The sequence below is a fragment of the Camelus dromedarius genome, chromosome 10 (genome assembly GCF_036321535.1).
Source record: "Camelus dromedarius isolate mCamDro1 chromosome 10, mCamDro1.pat, whole genome shotgun sequence".
NCBI lineage: Eukaryota > Metazoa > Chordata > Mammalia > Artiodactyla > Camelidae > Camelus > Camelus dromedarius.
The window spans coordinates 7,206,265-7,222,988 of record NC_087445.1 but is presented as its reverse complement, the minus strand read 5'-3'; the positions used below and the strand labels follow the sequence as shown (position 1 = coordinate 7,222,988).

Here is a 16,724-nt window from a genome sequence, read left to right as displayed (position 1 = left end):
TAGCAAAGAAATGGAATAGGGACTGGTTAAATAAATTATGGTAATTCATTAAATGGAATACTATAAAGCAACTACAAATATGTAAACTTTCAATATGTTATTGAAGAAAAAGAAAGCTCTCAAATACATTTAGTGATTAAAACAAAGTATAGAACAATTTGTATAATAAAGGTACCATTTGTTAAAGAGAAAGAATTAACTCATCTATAATAGTCTATATATTTGCTTATCAGGCATAAAATATCTTTGACAAGATGCACAAGAAAGTAATAATATTGGTCTCAAGGAGGAGGGAACTAATTAGTGGAGGGCAAACATGGGAAGGAAACTATTGTATGCCAATAAATGTGGTAGTTACTATTACTTTTCTTATTATTTCTATTTCACTGCTGTCTCCACCACCCAGAGCAGGACACAAAACAGCTGTTTTGTAAATTTTGAAACTATATGGCTATATTACTTATTTTAAAAATCTATTTTTAACTTCACTTACTTCCCTTCCTCCCAATCTCCCCACATTGATCTGATACAACTACTTGTTACTATTTTGGTGTTTTTCCTCTAACCTTTTTAAAAAATTGAATTACAGTTGATATTTAATACTCTATTAATTTCAAGTGTACTACATAATGATTTGATATTTGCATATATTATGAAATGATTACCACGGTAAGTTCAGTAACCATCTATCCCCAAAGTTATTACATTATTGATCATATTCTTTATGCTGTACATTACATCCCCATGACTTATTTATTATATAACCAGAGGTTTGCACCTCTTAATCCCTTCACCTATTTTACCCACTTTCCCATTTCTCCAGCCTTTTAAAAATGCATTTTTACATTGTATTTAACACTGTACTCATAACTGTCTTGAAATCTACTTTTTTATTTAATATAAGCATTTTCCTACCTGTTTGTTATAGCCATTAAAAACAATTCACACTATTACAAATAATGTTTGCTGAATAGATTAATTACCCCAGGCAGATGTGATTTCTCTCTCCCAACTCTTATAGTGTTTTGATTGTAAAACTAATAGGGCATTACAGACTCATATTTTTAATTTTTGTATTTATTGCCAGCCTTGTTCCAGAAATAAGGTGGCTCTGCCTTACACTATAGTGTGAATTCTTAAAGAGAAAACAAATATGATCCCACTCAGCCTAGCACTGTGCCAGACAGGTGTGCAACAAGTGTTTGTTGAATGAACAGAACTGGCTTAGACAGGACAAAGGACAAAAAGGTCTACCATTTCTACTTTTTACCTAACGTAATTAAATTATTAAGAGACTCCATGAAGCCTGCTTATGTGGCTATGGAGACGTTTTCTCTCAGTTTCCTAACTCTACAAGTCCCATCACCCCAAGTAATAAGACAGCCTCAGGGTCCTTACAACCTAGAAGAGCCTAATACACACAATGTCTTAACCAATGTAACCCTGAGCACTTTCTGTAGGTCAAAGAAATATTTTATATAAGGCTAATCCTATTATTTCAGCAGATAGTTTATGATCATACTACTTTGATGATCTGATTTATCAAGTTCTGTTTTATGCCAAGCACTATGCTTAGGTGTTTTACATAAACTATTTTATTTAGTCTGCTTATACCAGAATATTTTAAAAACCCTGTTGGAGTGAACCCCTAAAGATAGTGCTTGTTTATTGGTTGTCATTCTAGGTGACAATTTTAATGTAAACTACTTTTAAAATGTTAATTTTTTCTAGCACTGTTAGCCAGCCTAAAAAAATGTTAATGTTTTATCCAAATTGTGTATTGGGCTTATTTTTCAGTGGGCAAAAAAGGATGGGAGCAAAGGATCATATTAAGAGTACTTTCCTCAACACCTAGAAGCCTATTTAGATAATTAGGGAGGAAAACAAAAAAGTCCAAGGCTGGTGGTTTGTTAACTTGATAACCTAGACTATAAATTGTAGCAGTTACCCAGATAAAGGTTATATACAAGTAGCAACAGGCCTCCCTTGGGAAGTAGATGATAGTGGGGAGAAATTACACTAAACTAAAACCATTTTTCCCTTTCCACAAATTTATTTAAGTATGTTTGGATTCAAGTTGCCAAAATATCACTGAAGTGAATCTTATTTTATCTGTTCCCCAAGATTTTTGCTCTAGATTCTCTTAGGCAGGCTTACTAGGATAATGACCCTTTTCTACACACCTACTCATAAATGCGTATTTTTATTTGATTTTTTAATCTACAAAAATTTATTGTCTATTTACAGAAGAAAAGCATGCATATCATTAAACAAAAAATGCTTTTTCTCAAAATGAGAAAGCATTTTTCTCACATTTTTGTTATTAAAAAATTTTTTTTTAAATCAATGTTAGCTGTGTGTTTTATTGCAGGATGCTCCTCCATCCTTCTTAGAAACAGTTTGGCTATAATAAAATATTGACATGTCAGCTTTATCAGTGGATTTAGAAGATAGCTATTACTAAATAAAGCACTGGTGTAACACATCATAGACATCCAATAAACATAAACCCTTAAAACTACCACTGTCACCAAACACATTCTTATTCTGAAGGTAGGGAGACAGACTTGAATAGAGAGGAAAACATTCACATGGGTTGTTTTTTTTCCCCCCAAGATGTCAAATAAGATTTTATTTTAAACATGTTAATAGACACCAAAGAGTTTGGTTAGTAGTAATTAGTACAACAGAAGATTAATGGATTAAGAGACAAAAAAATCCAGAATCTAGCTGGGCTCTGCTAAGACCCAGACATGATACATGGTTAAATTATTTAATGTCTCTAAGCCTCAGCTTCAAGTTTAAAACTAGAATAATACCTTATGCTGCACACCTTAAACTTATGCAACGCTGTATGTCAATTATATCTCAGTAAAACTGGAAGAACTAGAATACTTTCTACAAGTATTTGCAGTAAAATCAGATACGTTAAAGGATTCTATATAGGTATTGATTACGCAGCAACAGATTCTGTAAAGCACTAAGTACCTGGCAAATGGCAGGCACAGTGATCTCCCTATAGCATTTAAAAATATTTCTATTATAAAAAATTTCAAGCATCACAAAGTAAATACAGCTGTACCATAAACCCTCATGTTATCCACCCATAGATTCTTTTGTTATCAAAATTTGCCACATTTGCTTCTGTTTGCTGAAATATTTAAAAACTCAATCCAAAATATGTCATTTCACCTCTAAATTCATTTTTAAATTGGTATTTTCTTATATAACTAATGCCATTATACCTAATAAAGTTTAAAATAACCCTTTAGTATCTTATATTCAGTCTATAATCTAATTTCCTCAATTATCTCAAAAACATCTTTTAAAAATATTTACTCCTAAATTATATATATTTATTTCAGTATCTTTTTACAAAAATACCTTTTGTCAACAACTATGGCTATGTGATTATCCGAAGTAGAGTTTGTACATGAAGGCAGACATAAAAATATTCTTTCTTTTTAATTTCCAATTTTCAGAATTAAGTAGGAGTAGTGCCCTAGATATTTTGGATGGCATTCAATGAGTTCTTTTGGGGTTTTGCTTTTATCTGGGGAGAGGAGAGGCAGGTTCATATTCATCATTAACTCACGGGTTTTTATATATTTCATGTGTTCCAATCCACTGCCTTAGTCTTTGATAGCTTCACACTGTATATTTCCTGGCCAAAGCCTAAAATCGGCTTTCCTCCAAGAAACTTGTCTCTGTTTTAGAAGTAGCTGCACTTTGTACCACATCCAGCTAAAGGTTATGCATTCCCAGCAAGTGTTAAAGAGAGAGGGCCTGGGCATTAGGAAAAAAGGAGAAAGAATGAGCACAGCCACACTGGTCCTTCTTTTCCTTTTAGAGGTCAGGAACAACTCAATACAGCCACAAGTAGCTAACCCAGAACAGTCACTACTCACTTCACATTTGAGTTACTGAATATTCTTTCTAGGTAAATTTCTAACTTATGTCAACTCCAAACAGTTAGTTGTGGCTTCTGGAAGGCTTTATTATGAAGGACTTTGAGGCATTTATAACCATTAATAAAATATCGGATGAGAATTTGGGGGGCTGGGGAGGGCAAGTCATTTCCATTTTATTTTTGTGGTCCTCTTTATATATTGGAGTTAAGAATTTACACCTTTGTCACATTGTGACTATAAGGATGTCAATGGAGTTCCTCAACATAAAGGTGATAGGATATAATAACCACTAAGAAGCAGAATAACCAAACAATGGAATATAGATAAATTATTTTAGTAAATTAAGTATTTCAAATATTTTAAGAAATTTGTCTGATTTCAAATGTCCTCTACTACTACTAGTTCATAAAGATTCAGATAAAAATGACAAGTGGTAAAGGAAGAGTTAGAGGTCAAGGTTGATGACTGTTGATTTTGTTTAGTGTTTGAGTATTCCTATTACTGTAGCTATAACTTTATTGGGTAACCTACAGCAAAAAGGGCAAATACATAGCCTACAAAAACACAACACAAATACCTATCTGTGCTGCTTCTCTCCCCTCCTATGCCCATGGTAAACAGTCCAAATCTGTTTCAGTGTTCTTTCTTATTAATCCCTGAAACAGCTTAATCCCCTTTTGGGTGTGTGTGCATGACAGCGTCCAATTCTATGAGTTCTGACAGCTGTATATACCTATGAAACCACTACCACAATTAAAATACAGAGTACTTTAATTGACCTCAAAAGAGTCCTCATGCCTCTTTGCATTCCTTCCTCTGCCACTGGCCTAGGCAACCACTGATCTGTATGATGTTTCTATCATCATATATAAGTTTGCTTTCCGAAAAGTTTATGTAAATGAAATTATACAATATATTCTCTTTTGCATCTAATTTCTTTCAGTTAGCATAATGATTATGAAATTTATTCATAATGCACATATCACTTCCTTTTACTTGGGAGGAGGAAGACTGGAATCAATCAGTGAGCGGCCCAAGGTAACACAGATCTCAAGTGACAGTTCTAAGATTGGAACTTAGGTCTTCTCATGGCTAGTCCAATGTTTTTTGCACTATTCCAAGCTGCCTCCTTCAAAAGTAGCTGCAAAGACAGCTCATTGCCAGCCTCCCACAAAGGCCCACTATCTACCCTGCTCAACAGAGTGGTTGCCTCCTGCAGATCTGTGCTGCAGCATGGAATCTCTCTCAGCGGCCACCACCAGGAAAATGCCCTGCAAATCAGCAAAATCCAACGGAGGCCAGATGGGCAGGTTTTTACATGTAAGGCCCACTCACATTCAATGCCACAAGTATGCAGAGTTCTCCTCTATGTCAAACCCAGAGACTGCTAGGTCTCAGCTGTTGGGATAACAATCAGAAATAGAGTCTTGGAAGAAATCCAGTTGGCAGAAATTCAAACTTGCTTATCCTGGTGGCAGAGAAAATAAACTGGAAAGGGAATACATGCAACTTTATACACAATTAAGGAAGTTTATTCACATTCCAGGATGTGGATAAGATCCAACTATTTAACATGTTCCCTCAAACTTTCCATTCACCTACCTCAACTATGTAACACTACCCACCTAAACTGCCTGAAACTGCATTTGGAATCAGATAACTCAGATAATTCAGTCACTCAGCTGTGTAATCTTGGGCAAAGTCACTTAGTTCTCTGAGTTTCATTTCCCCCTCTCAAAGGATGTGATATTTATGTAAACCTAATTTGAAAAATTGTAAAGTACTCCATAAGGATGGAGCCATGATCTCTTATTCAGCACTGGATTACTGTACCTGGTATGTAGGAAGTGCTGACTTATTAGAAACAAATAGACACATCATATGAAAGACTTTTAACACTATTAAAAGATGGTTTCTATTATTTGATTGATGAAAAGCTCAGTATATAACAGAATCAAAAGGTAAAGGATCAGAGATACTGAAGTAGATGATTATACTTGCAAAATATACTAATTCATTAATAGTAACACTGTAGGCTTCTACTATTTCATCAATGACAATTGTACAAGTACTTTTCTTTCATTGGTATAAATAGTTGACATAAATGCCTGATTACCATATATAATGTTGAGACATTAGATGATGCTATATATCAAAAGACCAATACTTGTTACAAGTAAGTCATGTGTGTGGTCATTTTAATTGATTTTCTTTTGATCAACCTTACTGAGGTATAATTTGTGTATAACAAACAAGACTTATTTTAAGTGTACAGTTCCATGAGTTCTGACAAATATAATACCCGTGTAACCACCCTAGCAATCAAAATATAATCAAGACAGTCCCATCAAAAAAGTTCCTAATGCCCCTTGCAGTCAGTCCTCTCCTCCACCTCAGATAATCACTGACTTGCTTTCTGACACTATAGATGAGTTGTATTTTCTAGAATTTGTCGTAAAATAAAATCATACAATGTCATTGGTTATTTTAAATCTATCTAACACATGGAGACTGAAGATTTTGTGTGACTTTCCTTTCTCAGGCCTTTGGAAAAAAGTTAAAATGATCATACTATTTTTCATAGCTCTTTTTTTCACTAACCTAAATGACATCTGCTAATAAGGAAGAAATTTCTTAAATCAGTCTAATTTTTTAAAGTCAAACTGAGAAAAATAAGTAGTGAAACAAATTTGAAGAAAATATCATAATCTACTGTTGCTTGCTTGTATAATTGTCAAGATTATTCAATATTTCTAATAAAAGTTTTTCATCACTATAAAATAGTAGAAAATCTAAATCTAAGGTCTATATATTTTCTGCCAAGCAGAAAAACTGAGGAAAAATGGCCCAAGTTCTAATGCATCCAAGTTATTTTTAGTTTCTCAAATTCATGTAACATCCCAAGTACTTCAATTATCAAAGAGGAAAAGGCAAAAAAGATCAATAAATCCCTCTAGAACATCATTAAATTTTAACTTTATCGAGATATAATTCACATACCATAAAACTCACCCATTTAAAGTATACAATTCAATAGTTTTTAGTATATTCAGAGTTGTGCAACCATCACCATACTCCAATTTTAGAACATTTTTATCACTTCAAAAAGAAATCTTGTACCATTAAATTTTAGATGTTACACTAGCATCTAAAAGAGAAAAGCTCTTTCCCTAAAACATTCACTTCTATAATTATCAAAAATAAAATTAACCATGGAAGAAATTGAGAAAACGTATTGAAATTTTCTGTGGAAATTTGAGCTGTGGTTAAGAGTTGTCAAGAATGCACACACACACACAAGTGCACAGGCTGAATTACTTTTTAGACTCCTAGCACAGAATGAAAATCTCAAGAGCTTTAGTTGCATAAATTAGAAGGGCATACCAAACATGTTCTAGGTGGGTGTGATGGCCTTAGTTTTTAAAAAGTAATTCAATATAAGCCTAATAATGCATAAACCAAAGCCTATTTCATTTTATTAAGAATCTTAGGAACCCTACCCTTACTTATTTTAAATAAAATAAACTGCCTGTTTAAAAAAGGAAAAAAAGTTTGACTGACTGATATATGGACTTCATAGTATCAAATAATCTTTTTGCCATTTATATAATGTTAACTAAACAATTCCTCTTTAAAGATGTATTAGTTATTATTACAAAGAATACAGTAAAGAGGAAAGTAAAATGTAGCTTTGGTAACTTTTACAGTAGAAAAAAAGTTGAAAACATTTGTATGTCACAACATTTTAAAAGAAAAATATTCAGTTATTATACAAATTCATATTTCCAAGTTTAAAAAACTCCTCTCAGTTCAACAATAAGATTTCAAAATATTTATGCTGAGCAACCCCTGAAACTAAAAGTTCATAAATGCCAAAAATAACCAGACCATTTATGAGGTAATTTAAAAAAAAAACCATATAGTAAACAGAGCTTAAATGTAGTGCTAGATTGAACCTGACAAATACAATCTACAAAGTTCTTTAAATGACCATTAAATTTTTAAATAAGTATTTCTGCATGGAAAAGCTTTAAAAAGGGTACTTTTAGCAAGTTACATTTATGAAATGTAAAAGGGTAATATCTACTTCTAAACATGATTCTATTATGTTACAGAAGAAGTTTTAATAAAATTGTAGATAACATATGGTTCTATAGAAAGAAAATAAGAGGCAGTGAGGTAATCTTCACCAAGGGAAAAAGGGTGTGTAAGAAGAGAATACAATAAGTCAGAGAAGGCAGAGAGAGAAACCTTCAGAGCAAAGGATCATGGGACTAAGCCAGAAACACTGAAAAAGAGTTTGGCATTATCTAATGAAGTTGAGTCTTCATATAGCATACAACCAAGCAACTCAACTCCTAGGTACATTCCCTAGAAAAACTTTTGCATGTGTGCTTCAAGAGGCACACACAAAAATGTTCATAGCAGCACTGTTCACAAGAGCCCAAAACAGAAAACAACTTGAATGTCCGTTGGCTGGAGAATGGATAAATAAATTTGAGTATATTCATATAATGGAGCATCATACAATAGTGATAAAAGAACAAACTATACTAGACAATTTATCAAATCTCAGAAACATCATGAGGAAAAAACCAAATCCCAGAAAATTACATTCCTTGTATAAGGCTCAAAAGCAAGCAAATTCAGTGTATTATTTGGGTATCTAAACACAAAGTGTAGGATAATGGTTACCTCTGATGGAAGAGCAAGGAAATGGTGAACAAGAAAACACAAGGATATTATGTGCTAGATCTTGGGTATTTATTCATTTTCTGTTTTGCTTTATAACTTACACATATGTTTCACACATATTCTTTGGAATGTACCACATAATATTTATATAAGATAAAGAGAAAAAGAATCCTACAGCTAACCAGGTCAACAGAGATCATCTAGTCTACAGCTGACCTAGTATAAATACTAAGCCCATGAAGGATTCCTTCATATCTTGCAGTTTGGCTTGCATAGTGTTTAAAATTTTTAGAATTAGTTGCAATATTTAAAAAGCAGTAACAATTAAAAATATTCAGTTTCTGCTTTTCTTGAAAATTAAAGATACAGTTACATTGGGCCTACAATAAGATAAGGCAACAACAGACCAAAATTGAGTTACAGCTGCTCTCTTTAGAAGAGCACATATTATCTTATTCGCCATGGTCCCCCTACTCCTGGTTCCTTTATACCCACCAACTTTATTCATTTACATTAGTTGGTTAGCCCTGTGGCATCAGAGTCTGAGAACCAGGATCTGATCCAACACCTTCATTTTATGTTGCAATTGAGGTTCTGAATGATTATGTGACTTGCCTAAGGTCACACAGCTTTGACTGGCTAAGCCTCAGTGGCCTTTTCAAACATCTTACTGTTTTCCACTTTCTATTTCCTCAATTATGCATGTTTTAAATGAATATACTGTTTCTGAAAGTAAGGGACTACACAGGAAGCTCAGCAGGCATTAATTAGAACATATTACGCATGCTCATTAATATAAAAGTAGTATTAAAATACAATGATTAATAAAAACAAGAATAAACAAATGGGACCTAATTAAACTTACAAGCTTCTGCACAGCAAAGGAAACGATAAGCAAAACAAAACGACAACCTACGGAATGGGAGAAAATATTTGCAAAAGATGAAACTGACAAAGGTTTGATCCCCAGAATATGTAAGCAGCTCATATGACTTAAAAAGAAAAAAACAAACCCAACCCAAAAATGGGCAGAAAACCTAAACAAGCAATTCTCCAATGAAGACATACAAATGATCCAATAGGCACACGAAAAAATGCTCAACATCACTAATTATCAAAGAAATGCAAATCAAAACTACAATTAAGTATCACCTCACACCAGTCAGAATGGCCCTCATTCAAAAGTCCACAAATGATAAATGCTGGAGAGGCTGTGGAGAAAAGGCAACCCTCCTACATTGCTGGTGGGAAAGCAGTCTGGTGCAGCCACTGTGTAAAACAGTATGGAGATTCCTCAAAAGACTAGAAATAGACTTACCATATGACCCAGGAATCCCACTCCTGCGCATACATCCACAAGGAACCCTAATTCAAAAAGACACCAACACCCCAATGATCATAGCAGCACTATTTACAAAAGCCAAGTCATGGAAACAGCCTAAATGTCCATCAACAGATGACTGGATAAAGAAGTTGTGGTATATTTATTCAATGGAATACTATTCAGCCATAAAACAACACCATAACACCATTTGCAGCAACATGGATGTCCCTGGAGAATGTCATTCTAAGTGAAGCCAGAGAGAGAAAGAAAAATACCATTTGATATCACTTATATTTAGAATATTAAAAAAAAAAAAAGAAGACGACAAGTAAACTTAAATATAAAACAGAAAAGACTCATAGACATAGAAAACAAACTTGTGGTTGCCAGTGGGGAGGGGGGTGGGAAGGGACAGACTGGGAGTTTGAAATTGGTAGATACTGACAGGTATATATAGAATAGATAAACAAGTTTATACTGTACAGCACAGGGAAATATATACAAGATCTTGTGGTAGCTCATGGTGAAAAAGAATGTGAAAATAAATATACATATATTCATGTATGACTGAAAAATTGTGCTGTACAATAGAAATTGACACAACATTGTAAACTGAATGTAACTCAATAAAATAAAAAAAATTAAAAAACAAATATTATGATTAAAATAGCTTCTCATTGCCAAGAAATATTTCTTCATGAGTTCCCCTACTGTGACAAGAACCACTTTAAAAAATATATATATTTATATAGCAACTTTATTGAGATATAACTCACATACCATTACAATTCACCCATTTAAAGTGAATTCATTGACTTTTAGTATGTTCACATCCTATACCCCTAAACTCATCCAGTCCTCGGCAACCAATAATAATGACCACTTTTTAACAAAGTAACCAAGCCCATTGTACCATTAGTAAGGATACAACACAAACCCAACATTCTTAATCAGTTTGTATTAAGATGTTTCTGTACCCCATTTTAGGCAAAAGATCTCTAATTAAGAACACAAGAAATTCAATATTATCAGTGGGAAATTAAAAGTTAGATAATATAGTATACACTTTTCCTCCAACAAGAGAATTAAGTTATTTTAAACTCTAGGGATTATTCTATCTATAGACCACTGGTCTTAAAAGAAGACAAGTGATACTAACTAGACAACTGCTTAAAATAACAGCTGCAAAGGAGTAAGAATATATGATACCTAATGTAATTCTTAAGGCTAGGTGTGAATTTTGGGATACCAATCATGTGAATTATACCTGAAGGTAGTTTTTGAAAGACTGTTTTTTTTTGTAACTGAAAAAAAAGTTTCAAGTTTATTTCAATTCTTTGAGATTATTAAATTTCTAGGTTTGGTGCAAAGCATGGGAGCAATCACCTAAAAATAAACATTACAAAATCATTGAACCTAGTGATCTTAAAACAGTACAAGCAGTCCTCTCTCTAAATACAGAGGTTTAATTTTGAAAGAATTCCCAGGAACAGGTGGTAACCAACATTGGGTTTAAACTCAGTGTTCTATTTTTCAACTCTTAGTCTAATCCAATTGCAGAAGTTGTCATTTGCAGATTTTTGAGGGCCATTTTGCCATTATAAAATTCTTTCAACAAAATATATCTCATGTGTTTAACTGGAAAAATAACTATTATGATCAGTTTTTATAAATTACTAAGATGATAAAGATTCTTTTACTCAGGGTTACATTCTTTTGGGAACCGTTGCCACAATGGCGCTGAGAATTATTTTTAAAGAACTGATGCTGAGAAAGCAAAGAATAATTAAAACACTGAGATCTAAATTATTAATATGTAATTAATTATGCTACCTGATTAATCTTCTAAGACTTTTTGTGAAAGATGACAATTATCATTACCTCCCTTGATACAAATGAAGAAATCAAGGCATAGGTAATTTTATTTATTTATTTAAATGGAGGTACTGGGGATTGAACCCACACTATCCCTGAGCTATACCCTCCCCCATCAGACATAGATAATTTATTAAAAACAACCATATGAATTTGTTCTAAAAAATGATCAGTTATCTATATGTTGACTACACAATTCCATACCACTAGTTTTTAACCAATTAAGTCTACATAAGCAGCTAACCAAAAGACTGCAATAGACATAGTACTGCTCCTCATTGCTGGTGAAATCTCAACTAGTCTTTTTGGCCTTGATATTGTGCAATATTATTAACTGGGTACTTTCAGAATTTCATTATAACTTTAGTTCACCTCACAATAAAACTCATAGTCTTATGGATCTCTTGCAGCAAAAAACACTCAGGTTATCACTATCAAAATGTTCCCATGATTTGAGCATCTGAACTACTTGCAATAACCAAACTCATTAACTCCGCACAAAACCTGTCCCCCTATCTTTCTGTTCCTTGTTGGGGGAGGGTAGGGGTGAGTAACAATACCAACTATCTAGTCACTCAGAGTTAAACTGGGAAGCATTCTAGACTTGCTCCTCTCCTTTAATCCCAAATCTAATCAACAGGTCCAGTCAATTTAATCTCCTAAATATTTGTCAAATTTCCCTCTGCTATCATTCCTACCACCACAGCCTTAGTGGTTTAGGCCCAGATCTTTCACCTAGATCCTCCTAGATCATTTCACGTCTCTTAACTGTTCTCCCTGACTCTAGTTTTGCTCCCCCAAACCATCCTCCACGCTACAGAACCAGATCATTATTTTGAAAGCACAGTTATGACCATGCTGCTCCCTTATTTAAAACCCTACCGTAGCATCCTGCCACCTATCTAAAGGACAAACTCCAAGCTCCTTAGCATGTCTTACAAAATTTTCTATAGTCTAGCCCATTCCTGTCTGTCTCTCTAGTTTAGTCAACTTCTTAAGACTGTTTTCTCTGTGCCTTTATTCTCATTGTGCTCTTAAATGGTCTCCTTCCATTCTCATCAAAGCTTTCTTTACCTGTTTACCTTTTACTCATTGATTAAAACACAAATGAGGTCTTTTCTGATCTCCCCAAATATAGTTAGATGTCCCGTCTTTGTTTCTATCATACCTTTTTCATACATCTATCATTGCAAGACACAAATGAGGTCTTTTCTGATCTCCCCAAATATAGTTACATGTCCCTTCTATGTTTCTATCATACCTTTTTCATATATCTATCATTGCAGTTACATTCTGTAATAATTATCTATGATTATGTCTATTTCCTCCACTAGAATGTGATCTTGTGGTCAAGGAATGTGTCTTATTAATTTTTTTTATCCCCAGTATCTAAAACTGTCTGAGAATAAACATTCAATAATTACTTAATGAATAAATATCTCTACGTTATTTTTAGAACTATACAAAAGCATTTGATGTCATTTGCAGTAATGAGTGGCAGAAACTTTTGTACCACAGTAGTCTGATTATTCAGGAAAACTATGGCAAAGTTGGTGGTGCCCTGACTCACTGCTCCTGGGCAAGAAAGTGAAAGAAGTTTCTATTACTCAAATGAATTTCTATGGACACAGCCATAGTCACAGTTACAACAAAAACCTTTCATCCAGTCATTCAAGAAATAATTTGAGGCCCTTTTATAAGCTAGGCCCTATTCAAGACATTGAGGATGTCACTGCCTTCAAGGTGCTATTATTCCAGTGAAAGGAGATAATCAGTAATCAAATAAGCAAGATAGTTTCAGATAATGATCAAGTGCTATGAAAAAAATAAAGCGGAATGAAGGTTTCTACTTCAAATTGGATGATCAGAGAAGGCCACATTCAGCAGGGACTATTTGAGGTGAAATCAAATAATGTGGAGTCATTCATGTAAAGATCAGGAGGAAGAGCACTCCAGACAAGCACACTGCCCCTAAAGTGGCCCTTACCTATGACATGAGCGAGCAATCAAGAGAAGACCAGTTTGGCCCTAGCACAGCAGAAGAGAGGGAGAGTAGTACGAGATGACAATAGAAAGGTAGGGGACAGATTATGGTTCACTGGGCCACGCAAAGGTGTCTGGATTTTAATTTAAAGTGAAGCAGGAAGTCATCGGAGGATCTTAAGTGGGGAAAGGACATGATCTTTAAAGATCACTCTGCCAGTTCTGTGGGGAATGGATTGCAGGGAGTGGGCAAAATTGGGAGGGAGATCATTTAGGAAGCTACTGCAGTTAAACAGACAAAAAATAATAGTGATTTGGAAAAGATGTTTGCTTTTGTGAGGATTAATTGGGATAATGAAATAAAGTGCTAAATTCAGTGTCTAATACATAGGCACTCAAAAAATAAAATGGTGTGAGATAACAGAAGATATATATTGGTCTCTGCCCCAAGTTCCTGGCACAGAGCTCCTAAAATCCTTAGAATTTTCCAAGTGATGAGAGCACTAGGATTATCTCTTGTTCTAATGAGGAGACTCTGGATGGGCTCCTGGGTGGGGGCTGATCGCCAGAAAGACCAAGATTAAAAAAGAAGCTTAGAATGTTCAGCCCACTTTCCATTTTCCAGGGAGTGGAGAGAGGCAAGCAATGGAATTGCTTGGTAGGGGGAAAAAAAAACAACCCACATTTGGTTTCTCCCTACACAGGAAAAAGACATACTGGTTGAAAACAATTTTTCCAATTAAATGGTATCTATTACTATTAGTTTATGCCTATGAAAAAATCTTGTTTATAGGATATGAACATCAAGATCCCTGAGACAATAACTTGGGAAGTTACTGACCACCTGTGGCTAATGACCACAACTCTCAAAGTGTAAGAAGGAAAACCGTTACTCATTTAACAAAATTTGTTGAGGACCTACTCCGAACAAATTATGAACAGGTGTGCTCAGCCAGCACAGGAAACTGGATTAATAGATAATTAATCTGAAGGGATCTGAGAAGAGTAGTTCAATCCCTCATTTTACAAACAGCAAAACTGTGGCCCAGAGAAAGACACTGCTGTTCCTCCTAAACTGGAAGATGTGAGAATCATGCCCTAGTTTGCCCCAATGACAAACTATGACTAGGTAAGATTTTCATTAACAAAATAAACCAAATGTTTTTAATGAAATGCTAGGTGGGCAGCACGTTAATGCACTATGCCAAGAAAAATGTAATATTTATATAAACCCTTTAATAACAGTGCTTTGCACAGGGTAAGTGCGCAATAAATGGTAGCTGTTACTTTCAGCTGTATGGTGTTTGGAAGGCTGAGTGCATGACGTCTACCTGGCATCAACTGCTTGACTAAATTGATAGTAGAGCCACAGGACTTCTAAATGAACCCTTCAATTTTCCAGGTGGAAACAGCGAAATCTAAAAGGGCCAAATGACTTGCAAAGCCAGCCACAGTCAGTGAATTAGAGCCAAGACCAGACCCTGGATCCTCAGTCTGGTTTCCATTACATGTCATAGATCTGCAGTTTAGCTATAATGTAGGTGTTAAAACTTTTATAAGAAGGTAATGAGAACAGAGCTGCTACACCTGACTTTTTTCAATCCTTTTATTAAAGTCATTATTGAGCTGTAATTTTGATATAAGAATCAACAATGCATATTGGGAATATACAGTCATGAGTTAACAACGAAACAAGTCTTGGTTGCAATTCTATTACAGACACCTGATGAACGGATAGGCTACCAGAGCAGCTGTTCTATGTATGGGCTGAAGTAGAGATTATAAGCAGAATACAAATACAAAGGAGAAAAGGATTTAAAACGTTCTCCGAAACACGCTTAAAATGTGACAACAGGTGCACATCACTAAGAAACTGAGATCAACTCTTTTGGTTTACAGCAACAACTGGTTTGTTTTAAGCAAAGACTAATAGGGAGTCTAATAAAAGCATTGGGAGACCAAGACTAAAAGCCACAAGGCGAGAACAGTCGCAGCAAGCAATTCAAAAGTTTTCCCTTTCACAAAGAGTGGAAAGGCCAACCGTGAACTTTCAGGTCCTTTTGCTTATTGAGATTAGGATGCCCTCCCCCTACTCTCATAAAAATAAAAAATAAACTCTGTATGGAAGGAAAAACGGGGCCAATCTGTGGTGAATTAAATTAAACTCAACAAATATTTCCTGAAAAGTCTACTGTGTGTAAACCGCTGCGAGAGACGCTTGCCTTGCCTCAAAGACCTCAGAATTATATGGGAGAAAGAAGGAGAATGGGGTTCACGGAAGCACACAAATAACCAAGTCGGAATAGGAGCGCTTTAAGAGAGGTTCCAGTCAGGGGCTCTGGGTTCAAAGGCAAGAGGACTTCGAGACGCCGAAAAGTTCCATGGGAGAAGTGGGGAAGAAGGGTAGGAGAGTGGGTGAGCCTTCGGACAACCCGGAGAGGCCAACTCCCGGTTCCCTCACAACCGCCCGCCTCCTCACGCGCTCGGCCGGCGCCAAGGCTCGGGACCAGGCCACCCCGTCCCGGTTCTGCCCAGCCCTTCTCACCTCGGACACTCTCAAATTCTCCCTCCGTCAACCCTGTCTGAGGACAGGAGAAGACAACGCCGACAGGAGAGAGCCCCAAGGCGGGAGACCGAAGCGTTCTGTCAGCTCCGAGCTTGAGTTTGCTGCCAGGCCGCATCCCCGTGGCAACGACACCAAGCGACGGTTCGAACGCCCGCGCCGACTCCCGCGCGCCGCCAGTCTCGCCCCGCCCACCAATGGGAATCCATTAAGTCGTGGACGTGGGCCGCCTTCTCTTCCAGAAGACCAATCAGGGACCCGAGGGAACAGTAGGCATAACGCTCAAGTTCCGTCTTTCAACCAATCAGTCCGCTTAAATGAAGATCTCGCGATGTTCTAAGTGAAAGAACGGCACCTTTGAGGCGGGTCAAGA

General features: G+C 35.5%; 1 protein-coding gene across 1 annotated transcript in view; it reads right to left on the bottom strand.

The window, feature by feature from the left end:
• Positions 1-16,719, bottom strand: part of KIF24 (kinesin family member 24) — a 60,230-nt gene extending 43,511 nt beyond the window's left edge. The window contains exon 1 of the mRNA XM_010975839.3: positions 16,334-16,719. The gene's annotated coding sequence lies outside the window, so the exon portion shown is untranslated. The remainder of the gene's footprint in view (positions 1-16,333) is intronic.
• Between the last annotated feature and the right edge of the window lie 5 nt (positions 16,720-16,724).